The 18,974-nt window shown below is 35.9% G+C and overlaps 1 protein-coding gene across 4 annotated transcripts in view; it reads right to left on the reverse strand.

Moving 5' to 3' along the window:
- CNTNAP2 (contactin associated protein 2) overlaps positions 1 to 18,974 on the reverse strand; it is a 1,915,205-nt gene that overhangs the window by 1,296,791 nt on the left and 599,440 nt on the right. Inside the window, exon 1 of one of the 4 annotated variants that reach the window (XM_032401134.1) lies at positions 13,078 to 13,303. The exons of the other annotated variants lie outside the window; for them this stretch is intronic. The gene's annotated coding sequence lies outside the window, so the exon portion shown is untranslated. Of the gene's footprint in view, positions 1 to 13,077; positions 13,304 to 18,974 lie in introns of those variants that run through there. 4 annotated transcript variants of the gene reach the window in all.

Consider the following 18,974-nt stretch of genomic DNA (forward strand, 5'->3'; position numbering starts at 1 on the left):
AAATATTGAATGAACAATATGAGATATTAATGGGGAAAATATACAACTAAAGAGAACAAAATGGAAGTTTCTGAAATATATATATTATATATATATATATAAATTTTGGAGGGGGCAGGGAAGGAAAGAGAGAGAGGAGGGAGGAGAGGGAGAGAGAGAATCCTAAGCAGGCTCTGCACTGAGCCTAGAGCCGGACGCTGGGCTGGATCCCAGGACCCTGAGATCAGGACCTGAGGCAAAACCAAGAGTTGGACACTCCATTGACTTAGTCACCAGGTGCCCCTAGTTTTTTGTTTGTTTGTTTGTTTGTTTGTTTTAGTGGGCTCTATGCCCAGCATGGATTCCAATACAGGACTTGAACTCATGACCCTGAGATCAAGACCTGAGCTGAGATCAAGGATCAGATATTTAACCCACTGAGCCACACAGGCACCCCTAAAAAATACACTTGAAGAAACAGTGGTTGAAAATAGTAAACCCAGATATCTGAGGAATTCAGAGCTGTAAACAGGATCAATACAAAGATAAACACGCCAAGTCTCATCATAATCAACTGGTAAAAAAACAATGCTAAAGAGAAAAATCTCAAAAGTAGCCAGAGGGTAATAACATCTTAGCAAAAATGATGCAAAGCAAAAGACAAAAGAATGACATCTGATAGGATGAAAAGGAAAGGAAAAAACAAATCTGTCAATCTAAAATTCTATATGCAGCAAAAATATCCTTTAAACATGAAAGTAACATGATATTTAGGGCAAAAGCTGAGAGAATTCATCACCCATAGGTATAAGAAATGTAAATTTTTCAGCCTCCAGGAAAATTTTCCATATTGAAACTCATTTCTACATGAAGAAATGAATGCTAATAATGGTAAACATGTCAGTGAAGATAAAATACTTGTTCGTGTTTTCAAATTTCTTTAAAAGATAATTGAGTGGGGGCACATGGGTGGCTCAGTCAGTTAAGCGTCTGCCTTTGGCCAAGTCAAGATCCCAGGGTCCTGGGACTGAGCCCCGCATTGGGCTCTCCCTGCTCAGTGGGAGCCTGCTTCTCCCTCTCCCTCTGCCTGCCGCTCCCCTTGCTGGTGCTCGCTCGCTCTCTCTGTCAGATAAATAAAATCTTAAAAAAAAAAAAATTGAGTTTTTTTTTTTTTTAAGATTTTTAATTTATTTATTTTGGAGAGAGTGAGTGAGAGAGAGCGACTACGAGCAGGGAGAGGGGCAGAAGGAGAGGGAGAAGCTGACTCCTCGCTGAACACAGAGCCCAATGCAGGGCTCCATCCTGGGACTCTGGGATCATGAGCTGAGCCAAAGGCAGACACTTAACTGACTGAGTCACCCAGGTACCCTTAATGGAGTGTTTAAAAGAAAAACAGGAACAATGAATTAGAGGGTTTATAACAGATGTAGAAGTAAAACCTAAGACTACGATAGCACAAAGGAGAGGTGGCAAGAAAAAATACATTCTGCATTGAGTTTCTTAGGTTACTAGGGAGTGATGTAATATTCTTTGAAGGTAGTAACCCTATATCAGGGATCAGCCCACTTTTTCTATAAAGGGTTCAGTACTAAATATTTTAGGCTTTGCAGACCATACACCTCTGGTAGAACTACCAACCTCTGCCATTGTAGCACTGAGGCGGCCACAGGCGATATATAAACAAGAGTGTGACATGTTCCAATAAAAGTGAGAAACTGTAATTTCTCCTTCAAGTATCAGCATGTCCACTGCAAGCATTACCTCCAGCAGAGGAAGCTGTGATGTGCCATTCAGGTCCTCCTTTATGACAGGAGGAATTATTACTTCAGTTATTTCAAAGTTGCTGAGAGACAGTCGTTAGCTGTAATTCCTCTTGAGGAACTTCCTGAGTGAAAAAGAGGCACTGTATCCAAGGGCATGCCCCTTCCTGGGGTTGTACACATGCAGTGACTGGTCAACCAGGAGTTTGAAAGGGCACTCCTTCCTCCTGCCCCAACTTGGGAAAACTGGTGGGTCATGGCAGTCTGTAGAATTGGTTGAAGCCTCCACTGAGAGTAGATTGCATCTCAACTTCTCCCTCTGCCTCTTTCCACTTCATCCCTTTACCTTCCACAAGTCTCCATCCCAAAGGTACTCTCTAATAAATTCCCTACATGTTCTTCTCCATCTTAGAATTTATATCCCGGGGAATCCAATCTGCAATACCTCCTTGGAATCTCCTGATAATCTGCTCACTAACAATGGGAGTTCATTGTCTCTGTCCGTGTGTGTTATTTATATGCTGTTTTTCCCCTGTTGTAGTATCTGATATTCCCTACAGTCATCTATCATCCACATGCCTATTTTACCTAGAATTCTGTAAAATGTTAGAGGAGCTGTAGATGAATTTCTGGGATAATAACACACCCCATCATCAAGAGATTATTAATATACTTTCTTATCTGTTAGATATATTGTTCCAAACTTAGGGGAAATTCTAGAGCTAACTGCATAGAAAATTCTGTGTGTTACCAAAAGCAACAAGGTGATTTGGTCATTGAAGTAAATATGCGATTATTACAGTGACTGAAGAGGGGCAAATGTGAGCAATTAATTGTTCAGTGAAATTAGAATATTTCTTCTAATTAGTCCTCAAAAAATATTCCAGTATAAATTTTCTTAAGTTACTCATTTTTACTGCATTACAATTTTTTAATGAGGAGGCAATTAACTACAACTACTTAATCCCATTAATCTCACTACTTTAAAAAGTAGAATTTATTGTCAACTTTAAAGGAAACAAAATTCTAAATGAAGGGAAAATATAAGTTAAAAGTTATTTCTTTGTAGAAGTACATGTGGAGAGAATAGTGATTAACCTCAAGGGGAGGGCAAATGTCAGGCTTTCGTGAAGAACATGGTAGAAAGATCGATGAAAAGTTTCCTATTTCTCTTTGATCTATAAAGCAGTTTAATTTGGGGAAGTTGATTACTTTGTTCATTTGGCTTGTGAAATGTGTAGCCTCTATTGATCCAAGGATTAAGGATGATAACTCTTTCATCACAAAAACCTCGGGAAAATTGTATATGAGAGAGAAGTGTTCCCCAGCATATTGTGGAGAGTATAAGGGGGCAAATGCATTCCCAGTGGATGTTGTGATAGCTCAAAGGAAAAAAAAACTGCAAAGTTGAAGAGAAGGTAGAGGAGGTAGAGATAGTGAATAGTCATAAACTCTTAGTTTCAAAGAAGACAACACTAACTCTTATTTGGAAATAAAAGAACCAAAAATATCACTTGATAACCAGAAAGTTGTTAGCATGAACTGAAAGATGTGCACTTATATAAAACTCTTACCATTCCCTAGACAGGAAGGACGCTGTTCCCTCCCTCTTTGTCTCTCCCTCTCCTCTTCCACTTACCTTCATCCCTCCCTTTCTCTTTTCTCTTTTTTTCTCTCTTTCACATGCATACACCCCGTGTGTGTGTGTGTGTGTGTGTGTGTGTGTGTGTGAATTATAAAGATACATAGTGTTTATATTCTAGTGTCCCATTCTACTGGGGTTACTCGAGTGATAAATTGTAATAGAGAACCTGGAGAAATGAATGAAACTAGCCCTCTAAACTTAGTGAAAGCTTATAATTATGATGGCTATTTCTGCTTTATAATTTATAAACCAGTACCTCTGAGAGAAAAGAAAAACTTAGTAGGTGGTTCAAGAGAGGGCTTGAAATTTCTTTTCTAGTGATAAATGTTTCCTGCATAAACATGATGTTCAAGTGGGTGGTTGTAAACACCACCAGAGATTATAAGCCTAGATTCTAATTTAAAAGAAAAAGGTAGAAAAAATTTTTTTCAATTAAGTGTAGAACTACCTTTAATAAGTGGTTGAAAAATATGTATCAGATGAAAAGAATAAATTGAAAAGGAGACTTTCGGGCAAGATCGTATTATGAGTTCAGGCTTGGAGGTCTCCTTCTACTATAAATACATAGTATTTTTAGATGAAATAGATAAAAAGAAAATTGAAAAGACATAGCCAGGATAAAATATAAGATAAGCATCTCCATGCACAAGAAATGCAACCCAAATGCAAGGCAATGGGTAGGACCAAAGCAGGGGCTAGCTGGAGTCAGGGTCTGGGAAAACACAGAGGCAGCAGGGCACTGGATCCTGGGGAATACTGGTAAATGTAAGTCTCTCCATGTGTGTCAGAGAAAGGAAGCCTGGGTCAGGGCTGAAAATAAAGACTAGCCCAGGACTAACTTGCTTGGGAAACAAGACTAAAACAGCTGCTTACTGACTTAGAAATATGGCTTAGATAGACTGTGCCCAGAGAAGTTAGAAAACAGAGGGCACCTGGGTGGCTCAAAGTGTCTGCCTTCCGCTTCGGTTGTAATCCCAGGGTCCTGGGAAGGAGCCCGGACTTGGGATCCCTGTTCAGCAGGCAGTCTGCTTCTCCATCTGCCCCTCCCCCCTTTCCCCCCCAAGTAAATAAAATCTTTTAAAAAAAGGAAGTTAGGAAACAGGTATATATGAGCTCAGCACCACTGACTCAGTGACTGGACTTACAATTCTCTAATAACACTGCCAGACAAAGGCACAAGGTCATCCATGTAGGTTGTGGTTCTGGACTAGGGATGTGGGAAGCTGAATACAGAAAGTCACAAAACTATCCAGCAGAAAAGGAGGTGAGAGACAGAGCCAGAGAGCCAGGGAGACTGGTTGTCAAGAAGAGTGTGCAAACCAAAATTTCAAATCACAGGAAAGAAAACAAATGCCACAAAGTCAGCTAACAAAGTCAAAAGTTCAATGGGAATTAACTCCAGATGTAAGAACCATTGAGGACCAGTGGAAATAAATATGTTTTATATTCTCAAAAATATAAAATAAGTAAGGTACCCATTAAAAGCAGCAGTAATGATCAGATACAACCAGGGGAAATAAAGCATTTACAGACAGATACTACAAAGAACCAAAAAGTAATCTTAGGAATAAAAAAATATAGTCATCGACAGGAAAAAGAAAACTCCATCAGAGGAAAATCCACAAATTACATATTACCTCAGAAAGAATCGCTCAGCTGAAAGGTAATATTGCAGGATTCATACAGAAGTCAATATAGGAAAAAAATGAAACATGTTAGAATTCAAGAACTTCTGCTTTTGACCAAGATGGAGTCATAGGGATTGAATTTACTTCCCCACCTGGAACAATGAAAAAGCAGTCAAAATATATGAAATGATAGTTTGCAAGACCATAAGATATGAGGCAATCAAGGGCTGGAATCCCTGAGATATGGGACAAAATGAAGTGAGTCCTACTTCCCAGCTTCCTATTTTGAGAGAGTTTCCAGGATGAGACATTAGAAAGAACCCAGGCAGAACATGATGGAATCCTCGAGTTGAGAAGAGAGAGCTGTGAGACCAGTTGGCTGGAGTCAGAAGCAAAAGAAGGAGTAGAAGGGGCCTTCCTCAAAGTCTTCAGTTGAGTAATGATTAGCATACATATATGGAGAAACTACCCAGAACTGAGTAAAGAATCATCTGAATGGAGGAAGGTACTTCTGCTTCGTACTACTTACCATATGATCCCACCATGCCCCTCCTAGGTATTTTCCCAAGAGAAAACGAAGCCTGTGAACATAACAAAGTCCTGTGCACAATGTTCTTAGCAGCTTTCCTTGTAATAGCCCAAAGCTGAAAGCAACCCACATGTCCATCAACAGATGAACAGATAAACAAATGATGTATATCCATATTGCAGAATACTATTCAGTAATCAAAAGGAATGGACACTGATGCACACTACATGATTAATCTGAAAATAATCTGAAAGGATCCAGGACAAAAAAAGTGCATATGGTAAATTCCATTTATATAAGATTCTAGGAAATGCAAACTGTTATATAAGAACAAGAGCAGATCAGTAATTGCTGGAGGAAGGGGGACAAGGAGGGGGGAAAAAGGGGGGTTACAGTGATGCCTGGGTGGTTCAATCAGTTAAGCATCTGCTTTCAGCTTCAGGTCATGATCCCAGGGTCCTGGGATCAAGTCCGGTATCGGGCTCCCTGCTCAGCAGGGAGTCCGCTTCTCCCTCTCCCTCTGCCTCTCCTCCTGCTTATGTGTGCTCTCTCTCTCTCTGACAAATAAATAAATAAAATCTTAAAAAAAAAGGGGGGTTACAAAGTGGCAAAAATAAACCTCTTGGGGTAATGGATATATTGATCATCTTGACTGTGGTGATGGTTTCATAGGAATAACATATATAAGATTATCAAATTACAAAATTTAAATATGTAACTATTAGTGTACATCAATGATACATCAATAAAGTTGTTAAAATTTGTAGACAAGGAGGATAAAGATGGAGTTTCAATGAGAAGTCTAAAAAGTTCTAGAATAAAACAAATATGTAGAATATAAACATTTGAAGAAGTAATGATTGAAATTTTTTCAAAATTGACAAAGAAAAAATAAAAGTCATGATGCCACAGATTAAAAAGGCCCTCTGAACACTGAAAAATATATGTAATGTAAGAGTATCACTAAAAGTGTATTTTGAGGTACAAATGAAAACTGGTCTAAAATAATAAGACTAATGAAAGGCAATATTTGAAAAAATAAAGTTTAAGCAGACAATTGAGAATTATCTCATTGATAAATAAAAAAAATAAAAACAGCATCTGAAGAAGTGCAGAAAGTTGCCTGCTAATGAGCTCAGATTTTATTTACAGTGGGACAGAAACAGCTAGAAGGTGTGGCATTTGACCTACTTAGAAGAGCTAGAACAGGCTTCAACCAAGGAGCTATAGTTGTTGATTGGAAGCCAGAAAAGAGAGCCCCAGTCCTTAATTAATGTCTGTTGTGAGCTGGAGAAGTGAAAATGGCAATGCCACGGTTATTCCTAAAATATGGGAAAATTAATGCCTATATAATGTTAAAATGAAAGAGTATTAAAGTACATTTTGAAACAAAACAAAAAAGGAGAATTGATTTTATCAGACATTATTAGATGACAAGACGACAGAACGGCTTGTCTCCCATTTCTGCCTTCTCCAATGAAGACAAGAGATTTCCCTTCATCCTAGAAGGAGCAGAACTAACAACTGAGTACAGGAATTACCTCCTGTGACAAGTTGGGACATAAGTAGAGAGATAGAGCTGCTTTAACTTTTTTGAAACATTTAGCTTATATCCCAAAGGACTGGCATTATTCATCAATGTAACCTAGCTTCTTTGAATATTTATCAAAGGAGCTGCCAGAAAAGTAAAGATAGCCTTCCCACCAACACACATACACACACACACACACAAACATTAAAAACAAAGGACTTAGTGAATCTAGAAACAAAAATAGATAAGAAAGCTCTTCTTCAAGATCTGGCATGTGGGTTATGAGCATTTAGAATAAAGGAGAAATGGGGGCTTGGTGATACTGGAGGCAGTGTTGGTGGGTTACAAGGATTTCCTTTTTGATCATTTTCTTGTTTAATAGAACACAGTAAATTCCGTAAATATATGTATAAATTGATTTTAGCAAAGCATTTGGCAATATCTCTGATAAACATAAAATGGTAAAATGTGGTTTGGAAGATAACAGTTTTGGGGGCACTCAAAATTAGTTAATAATTATGCCCCAAATATTTTGATTAATGACTATGTCAACTTGAAGAGAGCTCCCTAATGATGTGCCACAGGCTTTCATCCTGTACACTGTCATTTATATTTTTATTACTTAAGGCATGGAAGACATGCTTATGAAATTTGTCAATTACATAAAGCTGGAAGAGAGACCTAATAGGATAACTAGCTGAATTATGATGTAAAATGTTCTTGACTGACTGCAAATCTGAGCTTGTACCAGCACAATTTATCATCAGTAATAAACCAAGATGGCTGTCATGAACAAGTGCATTATCCTTTTCACAACTAAGGTGTATAATGTATAGGAATAAAAATGCAATCTTAATTTACTTTGTGGAAAATATAGTACTGAAATGATGGCATCTAACTATGGTACTATATTTGCAGTACTACATTCAAAACATTTTTGATACATATTTATTAAGGCTTTACATATAAATAGAAAAATGAACAAATCATAAACATATTGTATTAAGAATTATTACAAAATGAACATAACTGTGTAATCACCACACAGATCTATAAAGAAATCCTTGCCAGCAACCCATAAGCTCTCATGGTGTCCTTTTCCAAATGTGGTCACCTTTCCCCAATGAATTGCTCCAGAGATTCATCCATGGAGTTGCATTTAGCAGTATATATAGCAGGTTGTAGATTGCTCATTTTCCTTATTGTCTGATATTACATTGTATAATCTACTTCTCTTTATGTATCCATTCTAGTGTTAAACATGTGGATATCTCCAGTGTGGAGTTATTATGAATAATTTAGCCATCAACATTCTTGTTCATGTCTGTGAACACCTATTTGTGCACTTCTGTTGGGCATATGCCCAGAAGTAGGACTGCGGGTCCATACATGTTTGTATTTTTAAGTTTAGTCAATTTTACCAACAATTTCCCAAAGTAGTTGAGTCGATTTTTACCCCTGCCTCCCCAAACATACACGGTAGTATGGTCATGAATTTCTGTTGTACCACATCCTTACCTAAATTTGATGTTGTTAGCCCTTTTGTTTGTTTTTCCTGTAAGTTTAGTTTAGACATTCTGGCTCAATGTAAGTTTAATTCTCATTTTCCTGATAACTATACTTATTCTTTTAATACAACTTATTATAAAATTATTGTAAATTAAGACATAGGTGTTATGAGTGCAAGGATAGGCAAACAGACAAAATAAACAACAAACAGGGTTCTAGAAGGGAGGGGGGGTGGGTGGATGGATTAGCCTTGTGATGGGTATTAAAGAGGGCACGTTTTGAATGGAGCACTGGGTGTTATACGCAAACAGTGAATCATGGAACACTACATCAAAAACTAATGATGTAATGTATCGTGATTAACATAACACAATAAAATAAAATTTTAAAAAAAAGAAAATGACAGAACTGGAAAAAAACAAAACAAAATATAGATTCCTGAAACAGAACCATATGTATACAGTGCTAACATAGGAAATACAAAGAAATAGTAGAGAAAAGAGGTATTTTTTTCAATAATATATTTGAGGTCAATTGGATATCCACATGGGAAAAAAGTGAAATGTGACTTTCCCCTATACTGTACTCAAAAATCAAGTTAAAAATAGGTAGATCCAAATGCAAGGGGTCAAACATTAAAGCTTCTAGAAGATGATACAGGAGAATAACATCATATTCCTGGAGTTGGGAAAGATTTCTTAAAGAGGACTCAAAAGCACTAGCTATATAAGAAAAGATGGATAAATTAGATTATATTAAAATGAGAAATTATTGATTATCTGAAGGCATTAATAAGAGAGTGAAATGGATAATCACTGATCAAGGGATGGTATTTCCAAACATATAACCAACAAACACTCATATACAAAATGTATCAATAAGTCCTGAAAATCAGTAAGAGATATTCAAACAATTCAATCTAAAAAAAAATGATCAAGGACTCTTAACAGGCAGTCCACACACACACACACACACACACAAACACACAAAGGAATATATGCTATACAACATATTAAAAAATGCTCAACCTCATGGGATTGGCATTTTAAGACAGACAAAAAACTAAAAATGTTCAAAGAGAGTAACCAAAATCATGAGAGCACCTAATTTCATCATATTTCTTTGAAGGGACCAATGATGCTGAAGCTTTACAAGAAAAAATCAAGGGGTGACAATTTCCATCTTCTACTATTTGAAAGAAGAGATAAAAAGTTTCTCAATGGTGCAATGATAATACCATAAACTCCACAAGTATGCGCCCTGATGTACATAGATTATGCAGCTTTAAGTCATATTTTTGAAATTAATATGTTTCTTGAACAAAGTGAAAAAATTTACTTCTTTTTTTTTTTTTTTTTTTTAAAGATTTTATTTATTTATTTGACAGAGAGAGACACAGCCAGAGAGGGAACACAAGCAGGGGGAGAGGGAGAGGGAGAAGCAGGCCTCCCGCCGAGCAGGGAGCCCGATGCGGGGCTCGATCCCAGGACCCTGGGATCATGACCTGAGCCGAAGGCAGACGCTTAACGACTGAGCCACCCAGGCGCCCCGAAAAAATTTACTTCTTGATTCAACACTTGGTTCCATTTGTCTGTCTATAGATTGCTCATCTTACTGCAAATTCTTTATATTTTGGAATTTGATCAACAAAGAAAACAATATCAAACTGATTTTAAGAAATTTGAAACAAATACTTTGCTGGGAGAACAAAAATTTCCTTATTAAATATGGTTGTTCCTTCAAGGGTCCTACATACTACACTATGAAAATTTGCAGGGAGATCTCTTTATAATGTTGATAGTATCCAGATATGAATTGCATCATCAAAATCAGTAAATTTCTTGAAATTAGGCAAAATTAAAAGCAAATCTATTGAGGCTTCTTTACATATTCCTCACTTCAGAGGTAAATCACTATCTGAGATATGAAATAGGCTTACTGCAAGGCAAGTTTAGTTTCATATATTAAAAAATATACATTTTCAGGAATTTCACAGGTCAATTATATTTTAAGACCTTTGATTTAAGCTAATTTGTTTTTTTTTAATGTTAAATATTACCTTAAGAATATGCTATAATAGACAAGGAAAATGAAAGCTAGAAACAAGAACTATGTTGCTGCATGAAATTGCATAAAGGCTGGATAGCAGCTGAAACTAATGTGAGCTCAAAATTAGGTATGATGAGCTTCTTGTTCTGCATAGAAGCCTCAGTGTGATTTCTATTCTCATCAGAAAGAGTAGATCTTCACAGGAAGTTAGCCTGGGCCAGGCTGTAAAAGTGAACACATGTACACAAGTCTAATTAATGTAATATAATAATTAAGTTTGATTAGAAAATCTTGAACATTGACGTGCTCTGCAATTTCTAAATTTCCTAACCACACAGTGTATACAATGTATGTTCTTATTTTTTTAAATTCTTGGAAATACTGTAACAGAGAAAACAGACGTTTTCTGTGTGCTATTTTAGGTGGTGGTATCAGGAAAAGAAGATTAAAATTATAAGTAGTCAGAATTCAGTATGACAATTTAAAAAACATTACAATAATATCAACAATAGAGTGGATTACTACAAGTAGTGAGCTCCCCATTACTGGAGCTATTCAGCTGAAAGCTGGATAATAAGAATTTCTTCAGAGGGGAATTTTACTTCTGATGGAAGGCTGGACTAACTAGCCTTTCATTTCATTCACAAAGAAAGTTGGAATGTAATACAAACTATTATGTTGAATTTATTAGCAATACTATCAAGTGATTTTTATTTATTATTGCTTTAAAACTAACAGCTATCCAAGTTTTGGTTGATCTATTTTATTAACATCGGGGGAGGATATTATTTATACTATCGCTAAGTAACATTTGACTATATATAACCTTTATTATTAAAGAGTCTGGTCAATTCCATTTTTACCACAAATAACTTCCCTGGTTTATTCATTCAGCAAATATTTATAGAGCACTTCTAGATGCCAGCCATTAAGGGTTTTGTGTTTTTTTTTTGTGTGTGTTTTAAAGATTTTATTTATTTATTTGAGAGAGTGAGAGAGCATAAGCAGGGGGAGGGGCAGAGGGAGAGAAATTTTTGTTAAAGCACTCATTGTATTTAGGTTAAATATTATTTTTGGCTTAATATATGGTAAGTGAATTCTCACTCAAGAACATGTATTTGCTCATTCTTGAAAATCATTTGGTTGTTGTCATCTGTTAAATCTTTATAAATTAAATCTTTAGCCATTATCTTTAAAAGGTCCTTGGGTTGAATCAGAAATCTTGTACTCAAAATGCACAAAGCTGGGGTAGGAACAGTCATTTGAAGTTCAGTTTTAACACGTTTTACTTGTCTGCAGTTATTATTCAGACATATGCATGCCCAAGCCTGTGAACATATTCACCACCCCTTCCTCAGTGTGGCAGAAGCAAATGGCCTATGTGGGTCAGGAAAGGGAGTGGACAGAGTATTCTGATGTGCTAGAAATGAGCAAGGGCTTTTTCACTCCACGTGGGATGGGCAATCCTGGTGTTGGTCTGCTCCAAGTTATCTAGCAGACTTGGCTGAGGGAATGCACAATTCAAAGTGAAAGTTTCAAGAATTCAAATTTAACTCATCACGATAGAGAATCCCTTTAACTTCTGTAGCAGCTTTTAGCTAAGTGGCTAAAATTAAGTGAATTTCAAAACTGATTCTCATCTATATCATCAAAACCTAGTCTCTAGCTAGCATTTTATACCAAGTGAGGTTTGGTTATTTATTATGGTTTCCTTCACTTAAGAAAGAAAAGGGTCAGAGGCACATTTACAAAATGAAAATGTTCTCACTGGTAACTAAATATAGTTTATTGTTTATTAACAAAATAATTAGGGATGCAAGTAATATCTCCATGCCATCTGCCTCAGGGACTCCTTTACTGAAGCCTCATTAGGGGCCGAGCCTCTGCCATAAAAGAGATCAGTGGAAAAAATGCAAATAGCAAAAAAGAGGTATACATATTATCTGCACATTAGCAAAATCTGTTATTGGATATGCAATAATGCCAATGATTTATGCAAATAATATATGCAAAACTATATGCAAAATTGTCTGCAGTGTGTACAATGATAGTCAATTGATACATGTTTTATATACACAATGATGCATGCAACAATACAAAATTGTCAACGATCTATGCAATGATCTAAGGAAGATATCTTGTATATGCAGTGATTTTCAAGCTAGGTCTACATGAAAGTACAGAAAGATGACGCCATTTTCCTACAAAAGATCATGACAGTTGAGACAGATATTCCTACTGACTTGAAGTAAGTGGAAAATTGCCTCATTTCTCCACTTTTTACATTTGTACACTCAATCTCTATGATGTAGCAATTTGAAATGTTTGAAAACATAGGTTTCTTTCTCTGCTTTAGGTCCCCCCCCCCTTTTTTTGTGTGTGTTTTCAGAGAGAAACTGCAAAGGGCTTATTTTCAAGATCAATATAGTTAAATTTAGTAAACATACCCCTTAAATCCAACTCAGATATCTTTTATAAGTTCTGGGATCTTCCCCATAACTCATGCATAGTAAGTGATTCCTTTCTCTTTGGCCAGCACTTTTTGTGCGTATTATTTGTTCCAATCCCTAAGCCCAGTTCCTGGATGCAGGAGTTATGCCATTCCCAAGTTCAGGCTTAGAATCCTCACGAGCCCTGTGAAAGTATATGGCACACTGAAGACTCTTTAAAAAAAAAGAAATACCTGCTGTGATTACAGAATCTGCTTTTGTCAAGAGAGGAGATTTTTACATTCATATAGTTGGTAACATAAACCTATTTCACCAAAAAAGTTGTGGGTGTATTTTGATATAAATAGAAAATATTTATAGTAGTACCACCTCTTTAGGGTCTGAATGTATAGGGAAACAACAGTAGGGCATATATATACATATATATATGTATATATGTACATGTAACAGATGGGTCTTGGAAATGCAGTTGTTTTTAGTACAGTCTTCTATAAATGTCATCTTCATATACATAAAGCCATCAATTCTCCTTGTGAAGAACTTCTTTAATAGGTTTTCCCATAGTACAAGCTTGAAATTGGCTGTTCTAACAATGCAATAGGACAACTTAAAGAAAAAAGTCACAAACCATATCGAGACAAAACAAAACAGGCCCCAAATGCTTTGTATATCTTCATAGAGTTAATATCTTCCACTGTCATGAAAAATTAGTCACCTCTGCCCAACCACCACATCACTAATTCTATCTGCAGGCTGAGACTGAAGTAATGTATTATAACAGAATGACCAGTGGACCAGAATCAGGAAGCCACAGGACCTGACTTAAGACAGGTCACACTGCTATAATAAAAGTGGCATAGACTAGGGGGCTTAAAAACAAATTTATTTCTCACAGTTCTGGACGTGGGGAAGTCTAAATTGGGGGTCTGATAAGAGTCTTCCTCTTGGTCCATAGACGGCTGTCTTCACATTGTGTCCTCACCTGGTGGCAGGGGTCAGGGATCTCTCTGGGGCCCCTTTTATAAGGGCAATAATCCATTCATGAAGTAGCAGCCCTCAGGACCTAATCACCTCCCAAAGACACCAGCTCCAAATACCATCACACTGGGGGTTAGGTTTCAATGTATGAATTTGCGGGGGGGGGGGGGGCACAAATGGCAGGTCCCAAGCCTCATTACAAAGATAAGTTTGTGTTACCTTATGGAACACGGTGTCCAAATGAAAAGCCTCAACGTTTCGAGTCAGCCATGATAAAAATTAAAAAAGAAGTCATAAATAGTATTCGATGAGAAACCTTGGAACAAGAGGATACAATATTGTTGGCATAAATTCTTTGATAAGTAATGTTCTCACCATTTTTTCAGCCATCTCATTCACAAAAGTTCTCATCATAAAATACCTGAAACCCAATGATTGTAGGATTAAGACGATAAGCAGTATTGGCGGTAAGGGCAGGTGGGGCAAGGTATTTATCTAATGCAAACTGTATTTCTCTTATGGTCTATTTTCTCTATTTCTCTTTATATTTACTGACATACAATGAAAAAGCAAGAGATTAAAGTATTCAGTTGCTAACTAGACAGTTTTTGATTAATTCCTCAAAACATAATCTTGTAACTTTGTGATAACCACAGAACTGTAAAAACGCATTTGTTGTAGGAAATTGGATTTTTATATTTTAAGCTGTAAGTGAATGCCAGTCTTGTATTATCTAATTTATCACTATGAAGAAAAAAAAAAAAAAGAAATTCCACATCGCACCTGCCTTAGGGTACCTGGCCTAATTTTCTGTATACTATACCTGTGCTTTTGTAATTCAGAAAACATGAGATGATCTGGATTTCTAACAACTTCTGATCAAATTACAGTGGTAACTTTGTTTTATGCTGGAGACAAAATGCCACTGTAACTGCCACATGAAGAATAAATTGTAAGGGAGTACAGAAACTAGAGAGAAAGAAAAAAAAAATCACAAGAGAACTGATTTAAAGCGTGTTGTCAGTGAGAAGGTGGACGAGAGAAGTGACAGAACAAGCTGCTAGACTGGGTTTTAGGGTCCGGCTACCAGTGGCAATGGTGAGAGAAAAGAAGGGATCAAGGATAGCTTCTGGATATTTTCGCTTGAGGAACTGACAGTGTATTGGGATGGTTTCAGTTATCCCTGGAAGCAGATGGACCTATGTCATTCACTTCGCTTCATGTCATCATGTAGGCATTTTGTCATCTCACATCCTCACCAGAAGAAGGGCGTATATAGTACAATAAGATACGTTGAGAGAGAGAAAGACCACCTTCACATAACTCTTATTATAGTATATTGTTATAATTGTTCTATTTCATTAGTTACTGTTATTAATCTCTTACTGTGCTCAATTTATAAGTTTATCATAGATATGTATGTAAAGGAAATAAACCATGGTGTGTGTGTGTGTGTGTGTGTATATATATATATATATATATGTTTGGTACTATTCAGTTTCAGGCATTCAATGGGGGTTTTGGAATATATCCCACATAGACAAGGGGGGGGGAACTACTGTATTAGAGAAACACATTTGGGGAAGAAAATCAGAAGTTGTGTTTCCACCTTAGGTTTGAGATGTCTATTAGACATTCAAGTCAAGATTCCAAGTAGGTTGTATATATAAATCTGGATATCAGGAAGAAGTCAGGGTTTAGGATATAAATCTAGAAGCCATCAGTATATGGATGATCTTTAAAGGTGACTTTAAATGAGATACTTTTGTGAAGGAAGTGAACAGGGTCCAGGACTTGAGTGGACACACCAACATGTGGTAACTATTTAGAGAAAAAGGAAAAGGAATGTCAAGGGAGGTAGGAAGAAAACCAGGAGAGTGGGGTGCCGTGGAAAAACAAATATAAAAGCTCTTCCAGAAAAGAAAGTGGTCGACTATATTATTTTTGAGTCGATGTGGCAGCACGTTTTTTTTTAATAGTCAAAATGTAATCATGCTTTTAAGCTCTGAACTCTACCTTGCCAATACTGGAATATTTTCTCCTATAGGAATAAGTCTTATTGCTTGTCACTCCTTCCCTAAAGGAAGGAGATATGTGCATGAATATGGTTTTTGTTCTATTATACCACTACTCATAACCAGCTGAAACTGACACATCTAAATTTTCATAGGCGAAAGTTAGGGAACTTTGCACAAAAAAATTATATAGAAAACTTTGTAACCAATAGAAATAACAATAAAGATTATTTCCAAATTATTTATGAAAAGAACAGAAAATGAAACTAATTATACATTGATTTAAAGTAGGTAAAATTATGAATAATACGGACTGGTATAGAATAAAATTTCACATCTTCACTCGCTTGACATATTATCATTATTATTATTTTAATTTTATGACATAAAAGAGTTTATCATTGTAATTTTACCTTCTGGCATGTTAACTAGTGAATGCTGAATATCTTCCACACACATACATACACTAATTAAAAAACTACTAAGTAAATTATCTCTTTATGGCCTTTGTCTATTTTCTTACTGATGTTTTAATGATTTTCTTATCCCACTGTATGAGCTTTTTAAATAACAGGCATGTTACTCTTTAGTCTCATTCCCATAAATAAAATACTAATAAAATGGTTTACATTCAATGCTCATATATAGTAATAGACTTACATGTGATCTTTACCCAAGTTCCCATTTTATGCATGTTTAAAAACACAATCCTGGCAAGTTTAGGTGACTGACCCAGGCCACAGAGAACAAAGGGGAGAATTTAGTTTGAACTCTGATGAGTCTGATTCCAAAGCCCAGCTTTCTTTCACCATACAAAAAATATTTTTTATAAGAGATATTAAAAATAAAAGATCACTGAAAACGTAAACATAACATCTTTTATTTTCATTTATAGTTTTGTTTTCAAATGTGATTTTGCTTAATGAAGAAACATGAAGCAATATGTTAAGCAGAGAGGAGTATGCAAAATACTTTGGCCTTCTTAAGAAACTGAAAGTAAAGCGTTTCTATGAACTTCTTAATGGGCAAATCAAATCCCTTTAAAAATTAATGAAGTGTCACTAGTTTAATACTGAAATAAAGGCAAAAAGCATCATGCTCCATTAGCAACACTGTCTCCTGTTATTATTTGAATTTGGGGTTAAAGATGACTCTTTCTCACCATCCCTTAGTAGAGAACTTCCAATTCAGTGCAACTGTGAAAACTGTCCAGTACAAGAACAACAAGCATATTTAAAGTTAAAAAAGAATATGAGAGAAAATGAAAAAAAAAAGGATATTGTAAACTAATGAGGAAAAATATAAAATACAGAAATGGTTCACCATAATACTAATGTTTACTTAGCTCTCACTTTTCATTCTAATTTTTCAAAAATTACAAATATATGTGCTGTAGACACATGTAGCAAGTAGACAAGAATTTCTTTGAGTAAAGGCATCTATCATCTTACTTACCACATCTAGTGAATTCTTGAAATTGCTATTACTGAACAGTGAAGCAGTGTGGTATTGTGTATTTGCTATAGCCTTGTCAACAGATTAACAATCAGGTAAGACAAGAAAGTGCATTCAGCACTAATTCATGGGGAGAAGCATTTGTCATCTTGAAAATATGCTCTCCGAGGATATGAAATTTAATGACTATGAATTAACTCTAAATAGTTTGTGACTTCAGTGTAATTATGGGTCAGTGAATTGCAAGGTACACGTTCAATAACTGAGAAATAAAAGTTAATTTTTCAAAACATAAGGCTAAATTATTTCTTTAAATTATTCATACATTTTTTCTTTTTTTAAATAAGTGCTATAAATCTCAGGAAATACTACACTTACGTCATCCTGATGAGAGATGCTTTATAGTATTTTTTTTATAACAGGGGCTTGGGAGATCCATCTAGTCAGACCAAAAGTGGATGAAAGATTTGTCTTGAAGCTAATACTGCATCACATTGCTAATACACACTATATATACTCTTTTAATATATATTATACATACTATATATGGAGAGAATATAGTGTGTGTATGTGTGTGTGTGTGTGTGTATGTCTTTGGGTTAGCTCAGGGTGTGAAAGATAATGGGTGTAGCTAAAGTCCATACCTTTATACTTTCCTATCATTCATTCATCTGGCTTTGTTATCAGTTCAGATTTACTTTGCTTTCAGAGTGTTTGGTGACTCTCTGGCAATCTTAGCTTTTTAACAAATCCTACAGATTGTTTACAGAAGAATATGAAATATCAAGGAAAGGATTTTCTACAGCCAGTTTTCAAATGCTCATTTAGTATGGGATCCAAAGACTTAGCATGCAGTATGTACTCTTTTTTTTTTACATTGTTGATAACAATTTTTTTATTTTCTTTATTTACTTCACATTTATTGGGTGATAAGCACTGAGCTAAGCAGGTTATTTATTTAATCTTGGAACACAGCCCTAAGAAAAAGATGTTATGCTTCTGCTAACAATAAGAACATTAAAGACTGAGGGGGCGTATTCATTCTTGCAAGGTTACAGAGATGGCTAGGGGAGGGGGTCTAGATTCCAATCTGAAATGGTTAGATTCTAACCTCTGGGTTCAGGAGCCCATCAGCTGTCAGTCAAGCTCAGTGCAGCTGACTTAGACTTATTATCTAGTAATTTTTTTCCACTTATATCTGGGTGTGTCCAGGGAAGAGTTTTTTCCTAGTTAAAGGAACAGATTGAGGAACAACATAAAGAATAAGAATGATAGTTGTATCAGAAATACTAGCCAAGTCACAGGTGAGCAACACAGCTTAAAAGCAGCAGAAACCTGCTACCTCTGCTTTCTGAAGGACATTTTAGGCTTCTATTGATAAAACCATCTAAGTTGAAATGCATTCTAGCCATACTTTACAATTTAGTTTACATTCTTTGCAGTGCT

This window comes from Phoca vitulina, unplaced genomic scaffold, assembly GCF_004348235.1.
Source record: "Phoca vitulina isolate PV1807 unplaced genomic scaffold, GSC_HSeal_1.0 scaffold4, whole genome shotgun sequence".
NCBI classification, from domain to species: domain Eukaryota; kingdom Metazoa; phylum Chordata; class Mammalia; order Carnivora; family Phocidae; genus Phoca; species Phoca vitulina.